Here is a 15,525-nt window from a genome sequence, read left to right on the forward strand (position 1 = left end):
GCCTTCATATCAAGATTGACACTCTTTATTCATTTGCTAGCCTTTTTTATTATGTTTTCATTTTTATTTTTTTTTTGTTTGTTGTTGTTGTCTTAACTCTCTCTTAGTATTGGAAAAAAATGCATAGGAGTTGTTTGTTAAGACCTCAAAGAAATGTGATTTTGTGGAGAATGGTATGCTTTTAGTTTGGTTCTACTCTCTCTCTAACTTCTTGAAATGCAGAAAAATCAATGGATGATGATCTGTCTTGGTTGAATGGTTTAAGCCATGAAACCAATGAATGATGTTCAGGAACCCATAAATAGTTGGTTATGGACATTGATTCTGTTTTTCATTGGGCAAGAATACTTGCTAATAATTCAGAGGCTTGAAAGCAAGATCTTGACTTTATGTGTCCCAACCATTGCAGTAATTCGGTGAATTTCTACATTGGAGATAAATTACAATTGTTATCTCTAGCTAACTCCAATTCTAACATGTTTCCAAGTTCAAGTGATTGCATTTATTTCATAATCTTGGAATTAGTTTCTAATACAAGGTGACTGTCCAAACAGAGGACATGCAGTTGGCACAGGCTGCATTTTTGCATTGGCACATGACTATCGGCTCATGGCCTCTAACTATGGTTATATTTTCATGAATGAGGTGATTAAAATCACCAAGGGTGCATTTGGATGTGTAATTGAATTGAATTGCAATAACTATTGAATACGTTCTTTCATGACCAAATTGTAATTACATTTTATTTTTTAAAGTCACTTCAATTGCAATTTGGAGCCTAGTTATCAATACTTGGGAAGGTATATGCAATTCAGAAGTTAGAAAATAACTTACGTTTAATTTTCATATCTGCTTTCAATATACCATGGCCATGCTGAAGTTTGGATTGAATTGCAATTGCTAGTATAATAATTTGTTACTAGTTTCCATTGAACAGATTGTCCCAAGGTTAATCTGTGTATGTTGATTGCTCTCTGGGGACCAAAATGTGTCCAGAAATGGATCCATCCACACATGAGTGAACCATTGTTCTGTCCATTGGATGGTTTACATGTCAAAAATCACTTGCTATATGCTGCTTCAAATTATGCTTGTATTGATCACTTGTTGTGCTCTTTCCCATTTGTTTTTATTCCTAAACTTCATCTTGCAGTTTTGGAATGGGTTGATGAAGTAGCAAACTGTCCTTACTCTGAAGGCATGGGCTGAATGCATATGATGTAGAGGAACTGATAATAAATGTGAGTCACATTGTAGCTGAAATTCAACCAGCTTCTTAACAGACTGCAAATGGGACACTACGTTTTCTATTGCAATCAGTTGAAGCTATAGGTAGAATTTGTATGTCAGAATCCATGGAAATAGGGGAATTGTTAGGGCAAAATTCAAGTATAACTTGCCACCCAAATCAATTGTACTTGTGTAATTTCTGCTTGCATATTTAATTCAATTTTCACTTTTTCATTGGTTTGTCTAGAGATTCAGTTTTTGAACCTTGTTTCTTTGTCTATGTAGAGAAATAAGGCGTGGGTTTTCATTTACCCCAACAATATATGAGGTAATGCTTCGATCTTTTGGAATGGTTTTCTTTGATTTTTTTTTTTTTAATATTAGAGTGTAATTAAATTGAGAGTTGTTGTAGATGCTAATAGATTCTCAACTTTCTAAATCTGTTCCATTACTACTATTATTGTGATCATTATGTAGATACTTCCTGTTAGTTTATTTGTGATGGGTGAACTGCTAAACTTTAATTTTATGAATTTGATCTTTATATACAAAGGTGCATGTGAGTCCCGTTGATCTGTTATTATTTCTAACAATGCCACCATCTTTTACAGGTGCCCAGCATGCTTGGTTAAGGGATGATTTACTTCGAGTGGATCGCAAAGTGACCCCATGGTTGGTGGTTGCATGGCATCCTCCTTAGTACAATAGTTATTCATCACACTATCAGGAATTTGAATGCATGAGGCAGGAAATGGAAGCACTCTTGTATCAATATGGTGTCGATATTGTCTTCTCGGGTCATGTAAGTGCCTTTTCAGATTTGTTCTTGTGGACCAAAGAAAGCTTTTATCCTAATGAAACAAATGATATTGTTTTCTTCTTTCTTTCCTCTTCACTTGTACATGTGCATAAGTTTGCATGTGTGGATAATATTATAAAGGACTCTGGAGGCCTCTTGGGTGGGGAGGGGAAGGGTAGAAGGAGCAGATCAGTGTATGGTCTAAGAGGGGGGTTGTGGTGGAGTGAGACTCTAATGTTTGGGTGAAGGAGGATTGGTGGGGAGGGGAGTTGTCTCAGTGGAGTTAAAGGATATGCTAATGGGATTCCAGTGGATGTTTACAGCAGCATATGGGCCAAACCAAGTAGTGCAGAGACGAGATGTTTGGAACATTGTTGGGATAGAATAAAATGGTGGGACAGATTCATGTAGGCGACCCCAATTAATTGTTATCTCCTGCTACCAAGCAAATTGTTAATTCTAATGTTTTGTTTCTCAATTCAAGTGCTTCAAATGTGAGGAAATCGCTTCCTGCTTTTCTGGACACTAGTATATAAATAAAAATGGTAGTAGTTAGTGTGTTGGTACACACACACCCCACTGTTAGCCACACCCCACTTGGGAATTGATAGCTATGTGCATGCACACTTATCCTAGTTAATAAAATTTCCTTTTTAGTTTTGACCAAGAAAAAAGAGATGTCCAGATGAGCGGAATTCACCCAACTATGGTTCTTGTGAAAGTACATGATCACTAGACATGTGCATTGTTTATGGGTTAGATTTTTTTCTCTGGAAGTTGGGAGTTTTTGTTCTGTTTTTACTTGGTTTCATTCCAAATGCTATTGCATTTTCTTTCCAGTTTCTTATTCCATTTTCAGTTCATTGATTGATGATTCATGTCGTTCAATTGTTACATTATTTGGCTGTGACCCTCCTAAGGTGGGTCCCACAAAATAAGCAGTGCCAAAATTGTGGCATTTGTGGGGGGGCATGGTATAGGTTGCTTTGGGTGTGCATGTGTCAGATTCTACTATGCATTTATTTATTATTTTCAACATTATTTTGGTAATCTAAATTTGTAAAATTTTCAGGCCCGGAAAGTGGAATTGAAGACAAGACCAGATACTCCGGATGTCAGTAACCTACAGAAGTGTGCGGATTTTGTCCATGCCTTCATGCTTGGATTTGATGTCATCGATGCAGTTGCGCTTTTGCGTCTGAGGAGCTTCTTTGCCGCTTTCACTTGGCTAATAATCTTTAGCAAATCTTCATGTACAGGCGAAAGAAGCAAGCCAACTTATAACAGTCACAACAAGGACAATAATTGTGCACGACGATGAACTCATTGTCACCACAACATGCCCCTATGAGCAAGCAGTATTTGGTTCTAAAACTGATTGGCGTGTGAGAGCAATCTCAGCGACGAATCTATATCTTAGAGTCAATCATATTTATGTGAACACTGAGGACATTAAGGTAAATAATTATGGCTATTTTCCATTGTATGCACTTTTCAACTTTCAAGGTTCTGGAAACTGAACTTATGTGAGTAATTCCTGATTACAGGAGATGGGCTACACATACATCATGCCCAAGAACATTTTGAAGAAGTTTATTTGCATAGCAGATCGTTGAACTCAAATTGCAGGATATTTGTCTGGCATAAGGCCCTCAGATAACCCTCAAGTGAAGGAAATCTGCTGTATTAGTTATCAATTAACATTAATATTTTTTAGCCAACTCATCAAATTGAAGATGTATTTTGTAATATAAAATTTGTTTAATATTCAGTTTTGTAATATAAAATTTATTTAATATTCAGTTTTATTTGTATGGCATCATTTTTATGTTTCAAATATTTTAGAAATACAGGTTTCGATTGAATTATATATAATAAAAAAAATTACTGGCATGCTAGGGCTTCTTAAATCTATACAAAAGCTTTTAGCGGCGCTTGTGTAGAAATTTTACGGCGCTTTTTCATGAGAAAGTGTTCACAAACCACTTATACCGGCGCTCGAAGCGACTTTTAGCGGTGCTTATTCGCGTCGGGAAAAACTACAATTATTGGCGCTCAGAAAAGCACCGGTAAAACTCGTCTAGCACCACCAATACTTTTCCCGACATACCCATTTATCGGCGCTTGGTTAGCGCCACTATTACAATTGCTGGCGCTTTTAGGGAGTATTCCATTTAAACATGCAATTAACATTTTTTCTTTTCTTAAAGGTCGAAATTTCTAATATCAATTGATGTGCTATAAACTTTGGTTTGAGAGGCGGTACTCAGTTCTGATCTTATTATTAATGTTATTATTATTTTTTTAATTACTTGATTAGCTTTCAGAATCCTACTATCTGTAGCTATAGGAATATAGTCTCACTTACGTCTAGGAATGTGCTATGGCCTAGAATTTTGGATTGTCTTATCTAAACATTTGTAATAGTCATACTAATTAGAAAAAAAAAAAAAGGAGTGGTCCACATTCAACTTGCACGAGTGGCCTACCTGATCACCAGAAAGATCAGGCAAAGGCAATATACCAGCTAAAGCCCACTGAGAACATGCCTCCGTCGTATGTGGAGTGCATGAATGTGTGCCATTCAACAGGTTGGACCCACTATTAAAATAGTAGATGAAAACAAGAAGTTCCATTAATTAATTGGGCCACAAGTATGGGAAAATTTGGAAACTTAGAAGCTATATGTATGACTAATGGTTGATATTCAAGGTATCATGTAGCTGATGAATGTACTTGGGTTTACTAATTCAACATGGAAGCATGATGTTAGCCTTGTGCTTGTTTGAAATGGGTCTCAGCGGATGGATGGCTCTGTTTTTATGAATGTGTATCACAATGCCATAATCTAATATTGTTGTACATGTGCTACCAAGAGAATCCATCCATTCATATGATAATCCATACATCTCTAGCAAGATAAATTTAATCTTTAATGTAACTTTTACAACTCAAACTTCCAACTCGACTTGTTCCAATCCTGAAGAAACCAACTCTCTCTGCTGTTCTTTTTTCTTTTTTTTTCTTTTTTTTCTTTTTTTTTCTTTTTACCTTTTTTTCAGGCAAGCACAGCAAAAAGATCCACCCTCACCTATCATATTTTGTTTTATTTTTGTTTGAGGGGCCCAAGGTTACAAAAGAAAAAGGAAAACATGATACAAATAATCAGGGCTATCAATGGGCCGGGCTCTGGCCGACCAAAATCAAAATTTTGAAATGGCCTGACTTGAAACATTTCAATTTTTGGGCCGAAGCCAACCCCAGGCCCAAGCCCATTGAAAGGCCTACTAAGCACCCCATACCTACATTGTCCTTAGGCAACAAGCCCTAAATCTCACGCGCACAGGAGCTCACCCCAACTATGGCACACACGATTAGGCTTGCTCGCAAGTATCCCTAAACCATCTTCCACTAAATTTCCTTATCTAAAAAGGCCGGATTTCTTAAAATTTATAACAATTTTCAAATGGAAAATATCCCTCACCTGATACCAAATCTTCCATTGGTCTAGTGAAGGGGATTAGAAATGGCATTAAAAAAAAAAAAGGAATCTGACAACACAATAACATTCCTTAATTAGCCCCAAGTCAATGCAATATTAATTAATGTTGTCAAAGGCTGCATGTGTTTCAGCCACATTATTAGTAACCCTGTCATAGAAGTTATGAAAGGCAAAGATAACTTTACCCATGTGATCTCTAAAGATTCTACCTCCTCCATCTTCATCAGGATTCCCACAGGAGGATTTATTAACATTTAGTTTCATCTATCCCTGTTCCAGCTTAGCCCATTTTTATTCCGGCCTATCCCATCCCTGTTGGTATTCATAGTTTTATGTGTACCATCCATTTCATCAGAGATTACTATGGTCTGATAATTCTTACCATCTTGTTAGTTGTACATCAACATACATTTGAAAACATAGCAATGATTCACAATCGTCAGGTGAAAGAATTACTTACATCAATTAGATGAACCATTGGATCATACAAGTTCATTCATTTTTTTGTTTTCTTTTTTTTTTTTTTGCCAAATCCATGGTAGAATTCATTGGACGAATACCTCATCAAACTTATATCAAGTTGGTAGTCCAAATGCTCGACTAATTTCTTAACATTGTAAAGTTTTATTTATTTAATGATACAATCTCCCTTTGCCTAACATAAGATTAAAAAAAAAAGAATAAAAAAGAAAAGAAAACATCTTCTCATATATTCAATATCAATACAAATACGCTCTTAACCTAACTCTAAATAATATATCTGTTTAGGGAAGGATTCGACAAACTCATTTCATTTGGAAATCTTTCTCAAAATAAATACCAATAGTAACTTAGTAATGCCCTAGGTAAGACAAACCTTCATCTAATATTTGCAACCTAACTTGTTTGTCTCGGCAAATCTTAACCCCAAGATACAAGTCCTTGATTGTGTGCAATTCAGCAACAACATCTCTCATTTGCATTCGTTTTCTTGGAGATTCTGCAGAGCACAACACACCGATTTTGACCATTGAAATCAAGCAGTCATACATTTTATTTCTTGTATTGATTTGATTTTCATTGCCTTGAATAACTTCAGCTTCTTCTAAGAGCAGTTGTGGATCAACAATCTCCATTACTTGTTGATCCAAAGCTAGCTTAACAAAATGATGAAGGCTTAGATTGTCCATAAACACATCATCAGTCGGCCCCTTTCCAGTGATCATCTCCAGTAGAAGGATTCCGTAGCTGTAAACATCTCCTTGTATAGATGCTTTTCTGCCCATCGCATACTCTGCAATTTATACAATTTATGTTAGAATCTAAGTGACCATGGTTCACTAGTAGACAGTGAGTTTCAACACCGAGGTCATGGGTTCGAGTACGCATGTGGTGCATGTGGACAAAAAAGACCATTTGGATACAAATAATATCAAAGGTTAGAATTTTGAGAGAGAGAGAGAGAGAGAGAGAGAGGCAGATGTTGTGAATATTGTCGCATATTTCATCAATAGAAGTCCCTCAGCACCATTGGATGGTGGGCTACCAAAAGAAATGTGGACTAGAAAAGAAGTGAACCTTGCACATCTCAGAGTGTTCGGTTGCACTTCATATGTTCATATTGATGCAGAGCACATAAACAAGCTGGATGCGAAATTCATGAGGTGTACATTTATAAGCTACAGGCAACATGATTTTGGCTACAGGTTTTAGGATGCAGAAAATAGAAAAATCATCAGAAGCAAGAACGCAGTCTTTAATGAAAAAGTGATGCATAAGGACAGTGTGCAAGAAAATAAGGCCGAGGAGAAAGAATTCATAGAGTTGGAAGAGTTACCCGACACGGGTGTTACAACGCCACGGGATGATCATACACATGAGCATTATAAGGTAGAGCCACAGACACCGGTTGTGAGGAGGTCTACTCGGGAGAGGAGACCCACGGTCCGATACTCACCCTCCTTACATTATCTACTGCTAATAGATAATGGTGAACCAGAGTGTTTTGAAGAGGCATTACAGTTAGATACACGGGTTAAGTGGGAGCAGGCCATGGATGATGAGATGGACTCTCTTGAGTCTAATCGTACATGGGAGCTAGTCACTCTACCTAAGGGTAAGAAAGCTCTTCATAACAAGTGGGTTTATAGACTAAAGGAGGAGCACGATGGTTCGAAACGGTACAAGGCTAGATTGGTTGTGAAAGGGTTTCAACAGAAGGCAAGTATCGATTTTACTAAAATATTTTCACTTGTAGTGAAAATGTCTGCGATTCGCATGGTCTTGAGTATAGTGGCTACAGAGGACTTACATCTAGAGTAGCTAGATGTTAAGACAACTTTTCTCCATGGGTACCTTGAAGAAGAGATATACATGTATCAGCCGATAGGATAAGTGGCACCAGGAAAGGAGAAGAAGGTGTGCAGACTGAAGAAGAGTCTATATGGCCTGAAGCAGGCCCCGAGGCAGTAGTACAAGAAGTTCGACAGTTTCATGTCGGAAAACAGTTTTATGAGATGTCATGCAGACCACTGTTGTTATTTGAAGAAGTTTGATACGTCATACATCATCCTTCTTCTGTACGTTGATGATATGCTTGTAGCCAGTTCAAGCATGAAGGACATCTCAGATCTCAAAAGACAACTGTTTAGAGAATTTTCTATGAAGGATTTAGTAGCTACAAAACAAATCCTAGGCATGAGGATAAAGCGTGACAGAGAAAACAAGAAACTAGTTTTGTCACAGGTAGAGTACATATCCAAGGTACTTGATCGATTCATTATGGGAGGTGCTAAGCCGATTAACACTCCATTAGCCAACCACTTCAAGCTATCTAAGGAGCAATGAGCAAAGACACAGGAGGAACGGGACTACATGACTAAAGTCCCATACGCGTCAGCTATTGGGAGTCTCATGTATGCTATAGTGAGCACGAGGCCAAATATTGCTCAAGCAGTGGGAGTTGTTAGCAGGTTCATGAACAACCTCGGGAAGGAACATTGAGAAGCTGTGAAGTGGATCCTTAGATGCCTGGTAGGTACTAAGGATGTAGGGCTGTGTTACGGTGGATCAAAAATCAAGTTACAAGGCTACGTCGATTCAGATTTGACAAGAGACATCGACAGCAGAAGAAGCACTACAGGTTATGTTTTCTCTCTGGGTAGTGCTGCAGTCAGTTGGGTCTCTCGATTCTGAGAAGATAATATCTATCGATACGATGGAAGCGAGAATATGTTGCGGCTACAAGTTCAAAATCCCCTGCTACGGTTTAGGTGGTAACACTCGCGTACCAAAAGTGTGGGGTGTTATAGCAACTATGAAATTATTAAGCCCTAATTTATTTAACACTTTAGTGACATTGTCAATATTTTTTGATAAACTAATAATGGTGATTAATTAATTTAAGGAGTACTAACAAATATAGAGTTAAAGTTATGCATGAGTTGAGAGAATGAGTGAACGAGGAGGAGAGTTACATAACATCTCAGGCAATGCATGATGCTTTGCATGCATAAAAAAAATGTCCACATGGCAAACATTAATTCAATCTAAAACAAATTGTAAAACTCACTATTGCGTTGAGATGTGGAGCCACATTTGGACAGGGCTGCTCAAAAGGTCGAGTAGCCCACTCGACCAGTCCAGGACTAGCTCGACTCAAAATCTAGTGAGCTATGTTTTTTGGGGTTCGAGGTGCTCAACCGGTTGAGGCCCCTGCTCGATCAGTCGAGGTTATGCAAATTTGTTTTGCGGATTCTACACGGACTGTAAAAATTTGAGTCGGTTTTCGCAAAGGTGTGAAAGGGGAGTTGCCTAAACTATAAATAGGGGTCTCTAGGATTTTTATCGATATAATGAGAGTTATTCCAAGGTGTGGGCAAAGGGTTTTCTCTGTACTTCCAAGGGAAGAGATTAGTATATTGCCTTGTAATCTTTATTTTCTTTATAGTGGAAGTTTACATCCGTGGTTTTTTACCCTTGTTGGGGGTTTTTCTACATATATTTTGTCTTGTGGTTTGTTTGGAATGCTTTGGTAATTCACCCTCAAAATTATTGAAGGATAGATTTAGATACTCTAGATCAAGCTTCTCCAGATATCTTGGAATATTCCCAGATAAGCTGTTGCGTGAAAGACCCAGGTATCGAAGGCCTTTAAGAGTACTAGATGTTGATGGAATTGATCCTTGAAAGAAGTTCCCATCCAACCTGAGATACTCTAGGCTGAGACAATCGCCTAGCCAGTTTGGAATTTCGCCTGACAAATTGTTATTAAAAACATCGAATGTTCCAAGAGCTTGCAAGTATCTGGCTTCATGTGGCAGATTAGTGAAAAAGTTGTTTTGAGCTTGGAGATCAATCAAAGAGGGAATGCTGAAAAGTTGTTTGGGTAAGGTACCGCTAAAGTTATTATTGAAGAGGTATATGAAGTTCAGGTTTATACAATTACCAAGAGTTGAAGGTATGCTCCCTGATAGTTTGTTTTCATGTAAACTGAGTAGTGACATGGTTCAAATTCTACGTTCCTAAAAACAGAACATCGGGCACCTAAACAACGAAATAGGGTAGCTAGTTCATCAATTTCGCTATCTGGATTTCTAAATCAAGATTAGGGTTAGGTTTTCTTACCCAAATCGTAGCTGAAACGGATCGTGTAGTGAAATGGGGAGGTGATTTGGTGCGTGGAGTTGTGGGAAGGAATCCCAGCAACGATCTCCAAAATCTCTCTCCTCTATTTTCTCTTTTCTCTTCTTTTCTCTCTTCTCTCTCCTAGGGTTTGGAGAAATTCGTATGGAATAGAAATGGGGTGAAATAAGGGCGATATATTGGCCCATAAGTGATGCAAATGGCCCTAGGGCCCTAATATACTTAGTTTATAACCAAAGGGCGTCTGTTTTCAACAAACAGGGCACATAGGGAGGTCCATTATTCACTTACGGTGTAGGGTAAGTTCTCTGACAATGGACCTATGCCAGGCTATAGTTTTGCGATCATCGGACTTTCGACATGCGGTCCAAGTCCGATACGGAGTTTCAATGTACTCCCGAGAGTGATAAGATCACGGGATTTCTCCTAGGTTTTTAAGTAGTGTTGAGTTAACAATTTTGATGGTCTTGGGTCTTGACATTTGTGTAAATGGTGGTTCAAGATAAATCCACCGATTATTTAGTTTTGCACTTAACCTATTTTCTCCTAAATTTCTACGGGATACGATCCTTAGGTATTTCTTCCTGAGGTGGTACTCGGGCCTTTGTATGGATTTTTTCAAGACGTTACAACCGGAGCTTTGGATTTGACTTGTTCTTTGGATATTGCCCTAAAATGATCTCTCCAAATGGATGGAAGGTGTAGATACAAAACATACATCATGGTGGGGCCTACAGAACTTGGTGACGTCACTTCGGGAAAACAATAGTGATTGGTTATCCATCATTAAAATCCTTGTAAGGCCCACTGTACTGTTTATTTGACATCCAATTTGTTTATTAGGTCATACAGGCCTAGATGAAGGGGAAAAACAAAAATCATCTCGATCCAAAACTTTTATGGCCCCCAAAATGTTTTAAATGGTTGACGCTCATTCAACACTATTTCCTATAATGTGGTCCATTTCAAATTATGATATGCCTCATTTTTGGTCTCATGCCATAAGTTGATCTTTAAAAATAGATGGACGGCATGGATTAAACACATACATCATGGTGAGGCCCACAGAGCACCAACCACCAACCATTGGATGGTGTTAGGGGGAGTATCCAATCCGTTCCCCTTATTTGTGGTGTGGTCCATTTAATCTTTGGATATGATTCATTTTTTGGATAATTCTCTAAAATGATCTCAAAAAATGGATGAACGGTGTGGGTTGATCCCAAATTTTCGGTAAATCCAAAACTCAAGTGGACCATGCCACACAAAACAGTGTGGAATAATGATTTCCACCGTTGATACCTTCCTTGGGCCCACAGTAATGTTTATTTGTCATCCAACATGTTCATAATATCAAAAAGATATGAATAAAGGGAAAACACAAACATTAGCTTGATCCAAAACTTCTATGAATGTTATTTTTAATGGGGGATGTTCAATCTCCACTTTGTAGTCCACTTGAGCTTTGGACCCGCCCCATTTTTTGGTTAATATCTTAAAATGATCTGAGAAAAGCATTGAATGGTATGGAGAAAGTCAATCCATGACTTAGGTGGGCCATAAAAAATTAAACTTAAATAATTAAAAACATACATACACTGTCACGCCCCAAACTCGGAGACCGGGCTCACAAAATTCCCGATCGCCGAATCCGGCGCCGACAGCCTCCGTAGAACCCCATTCTCGGCTCCCAGCGCCCATTCGCCAGGTTCCGATCCTGGGATGCTACAAGGAGGATTTTCAACTTCAGTTTGATTCGTAATAAGCATATCCAAAGGCATAACCCACAACAACAACCAAAAACTCCATCACATTTTCACTATAAACAAAAACTTTACAAGTACAATGAGCATAAGGGAAATACAACGATGATAGACCAAAAGCTCCAAAAAGATCAGCTATGCGCCCAAGCCTCAGCGCTGCTGCGATCCAACGTCACCTGCACGCAAAGGTCGTGCATAAGCTTATGGAAAGCTTAGAGGGTGGTGAAAGTATATGCTCAAGGTGGTAATGCAGTATCAGAGTAATGCGAAACATGCTGATGAATGCCAAGAATACCATTAGCCGTACCAAGGCCATGCGGTGCAAAGAATGATGTCGGCCATACCAAGGCCATGCAATGCGAAATGCAAGTCAAGCATACAAATCCTCATCTAAGTCCACATGTCAATACGGCTCAAATCTGGAATATCACCGGGGTCTAGTACACTCCAAGCCAGATTGCCGCCCCATCGCGCGCAATAAGGTGAGTGGAAAAGACCTCACTATCCGCCTGCCAATATCGGGCTCGGCTCGTCAATAGCGGACCCATTCCTCGAGCTGGTCAGACTCAGCCTAGCATTGCCCCCTACTCTCGGGCGGGTAAGGCCGCACCCCCTTCCAACCGACCACGACACAGTGGAAAGCGCAACCGTCTGGTAATCGGCACTCAGCGCTCATGCATCCACTCGGTCTAGACGTTGGAGCAACCTCCTGGTACCATAAGGGTTTAGGGACTTTCACCAAGGGATATCTATCGCACCCCATGTAGAACAGTATTTTCGGTATCCAATCCTGCCAACCACGATACGTCTGTGGAGGCTACGGCCCTGATGTCGCTAGGGCGTATAGTAACCATATCACACAATGCGAATGCATGAATCACACTATTCAGTCATGCAGCAATCCTGCGCGTATCGTGCGCTCATGTAGGGCAACACCCCTTGTACGGGAGCCCCTAAACCATCTGCCCGAAGGCATATGCTATGATCAGGCATTTCTCATATCAAGCATACGTATGATGCATATGAATCATGGAAATTAAACATGTTATATGGGATGGATGATCATCATAACAAAGATGGGCCTAGACGGCCTACATACCAGACGTACGAGCCTAACAATGGCCCTAGGGAAAGTCATAATGCGGACATTTAACCACACTATACTTGCAATGTGGACGTCAAACCACCATTGCTCCCAAGGCATGATCTGCCACAATTATCATTATATAAATCATATTGGGACTGCACATTGCAATGAACCTTAGGTATATCTCATTGGGCCTTCAATACATCAAATGGGCCGTATCTCATGGGCCTTATATTCATTAAGTGGGCCACATCAATGGGCCGCATCAATGGGCCTTATGTTCATTGCAATGGGCTATAACCCGCGGGCCTTAGAGTGCATCAAATGGGCCTACTCACATGGGCCTTATATGTATCAAATGGGCCTCGCCAATTGGGCCCCATACGTGCATCAAATGGGCCTACCCATATGGGCCTTATATGTATCAAATGGGCCTCGCCAATTGGGCCCCATACGTGCATCAAATGGGCCTACCCATATGGGCCTTGTATATATCAAATGGGCCTCGCCAATTGGGCCCCATACGTGCATCAAATGGGCCCCGACTCATAGGCCCCAATACATTTTAATGGGCCTCGACCCATGGGCCCCTAATGCATTAAATGGCCTCGACCCATGGGCCTTATATATAAATCAAAGTGGGCCTCAATCACGGCCAAAAATAATTGAGATGGGCCTCCCTCCATCATTATATTAAATATAATATAATATATAATATATATGTAGTGCATATAATATTATATATAATATAATATTTTATATACATATATATATATATATACACACACCACACACGCACACACACGCACACACCCACCACCCACACCCATCACAGTGGGCACCACCGTCCAGGCGGACGGTGGAGATAAAACACTTACATCACTGTGGGCTCCATGTGGGGCCCACCATAATGTTTAGATGCCATCCAACCCGCTGATAAGGTCACATGGGCCCAGTTGAAGGGTGAAAACAAATCTCACCCTGATCCAAAACTTCTGTGGACCCCAAAAGGATTTCAAAGGTAGAAGTCTAATCCCACTGTTTCCTACGGTGTGGGCCACCTGAGTCTTGGATCGAGCTGATTTTTGGGGTGGGCCCACGTCAGGTAGGGGCCCACCATATGAACGGTTTAGATAGCTTATAAACATCAAGGTGGGGCCCACGGCTACAGCCGTGCTGGGCTGCGCTGCTGTTATATATATATATTTTTTTGATTTTTGTTTTCCCATGGATTTTGCAGGTGGGGTCCACCTCTTGCAGATCTGCTCCGTCCAATGGCTCTCCATGCCTCACGACAGTCAAAACAAGCCCAATATTGGGCCTGTTTCAGTGGATAAAATAATATGGGACATTTCAATGGTAAACTCACCGTTTACCATGTTATGGCCCGCCTGAAAATCTGATCGGTCCCATCTTTGGGCTCAACGCCTAAAAATGGCTTGGGAAGGGAATGGATGGTGTGGATTGGAGACATGCATCAAGGTGGGGCCTACATGAATGGGCCTCCTCCATGAGCTTGAACCAAGCTTTTGTTTGTGTTTTCACCAATCGTCCAGCGTCTCTGGACGCTGGACTCTCTGGCCGAGCAAGGTGGCCTACTCATGAGGGTCACCGCTGATGGATGGAGTGGGTACAATACACGCAAAGTGGGCCCCACAGGTAAATGGTTTGGATAACCTACTAACTTCATGGTGGGGTCCATTCAAGTGGGCCACATAACCTCATTAACATACGAAAAAATAAAAATAAAACAATTAAAATAAAAAAGGAGAGAGATAGAGAGTGAGACCGTGTGATGGAGGGACCCCGGCACTATGGGCCCTCCCTTGCACTAAATCATACATCAAGTGGGTCCCATTACATGTGGGCCCATTAAATTAAAATTTAACGGTAGAGATCCCTTCTCCACTAAATCAGACGGTCTAGATGACCCTAAATATGCAAGAAAGTAAACATCATGATGGGGTCCATGGAGAATGGCCCCATCATGGAATGATCATGATGATCCAAGTGGGCCATTGGCCACATCATAGGGTCCAAAGTGAGATCCGAACCATTGATCGGTTGGCCTCACTTGGCCCATCTTAAAAACGTCAAAAACTATCCTATCCAAACACCCACCGCTTGATCTTCTTGCTCCCTTGGCTCCCTTAGCTCCTTGTGCTCCTCTTTGATGGAGGAAGATGAGAAATGGATGGTTGAGATGAGAGATGAAGGGGTGGGAAAGGTGGGCCTCACAAATGCAAATTTCTCACCATGGGAGGGCTTGGAGAAGTTCATACGTATGGGACTTGCTATGGGAGAGTTTGAAATGAGAGAGAGACTTGTAAGGGAGAGAGAGAGAGAGAGAGAGAGAGAGAGAGAGAGAGATGGGTGATGGAGTGATGGGGGATGGTTTGGGTTGAAAATTGTAAAAAGGTGTATGGTTGTTGTTGAAATTTGGAAAAGAGGAGTGGTGAGGTGGAAAGAATGGTGGACTTTTGAAAAAGGTGGAGATGGGTTGTTGTACTTAAGGTATGGG

General features: G+C 40.2%; 1 long non-coding RNA gene across 1 annotated transcript; it reads left to right on the forward strand.

Annotated features, from left to right (window-relative positions):
• The first annotated feature begins 339 nt into the window (after nt 1–339).
• LOC131253959 (uncharacterized) lies at nt 340–4,000 on the forward strand. The gene is made up of 3 exons (XR_009175386.1): nt 340–416; nt 555–645; nt 3,929–4,000. It is a non-coding gene; the product is annotated as an uncharacterized LOC131253959 (long non-coding RNA).
• The last annotated feature ends 11,525 nt before the right edge of the window (nt 4,001–15,525 follow it).

Source organism: Magnolia sinica, chromosome 8 (assembly GCF_029962835.1).
Source record: "Magnolia sinica isolate HGM2019 chromosome 8, MsV1, whole genome shotgun sequence".
Classification (NCBI taxonomy): Eukaryota; Viridiplantae; Streptophyta; class Magnoliopsida; order Magnoliales; family Magnoliaceae; genus Magnolia; species Magnolia sinica.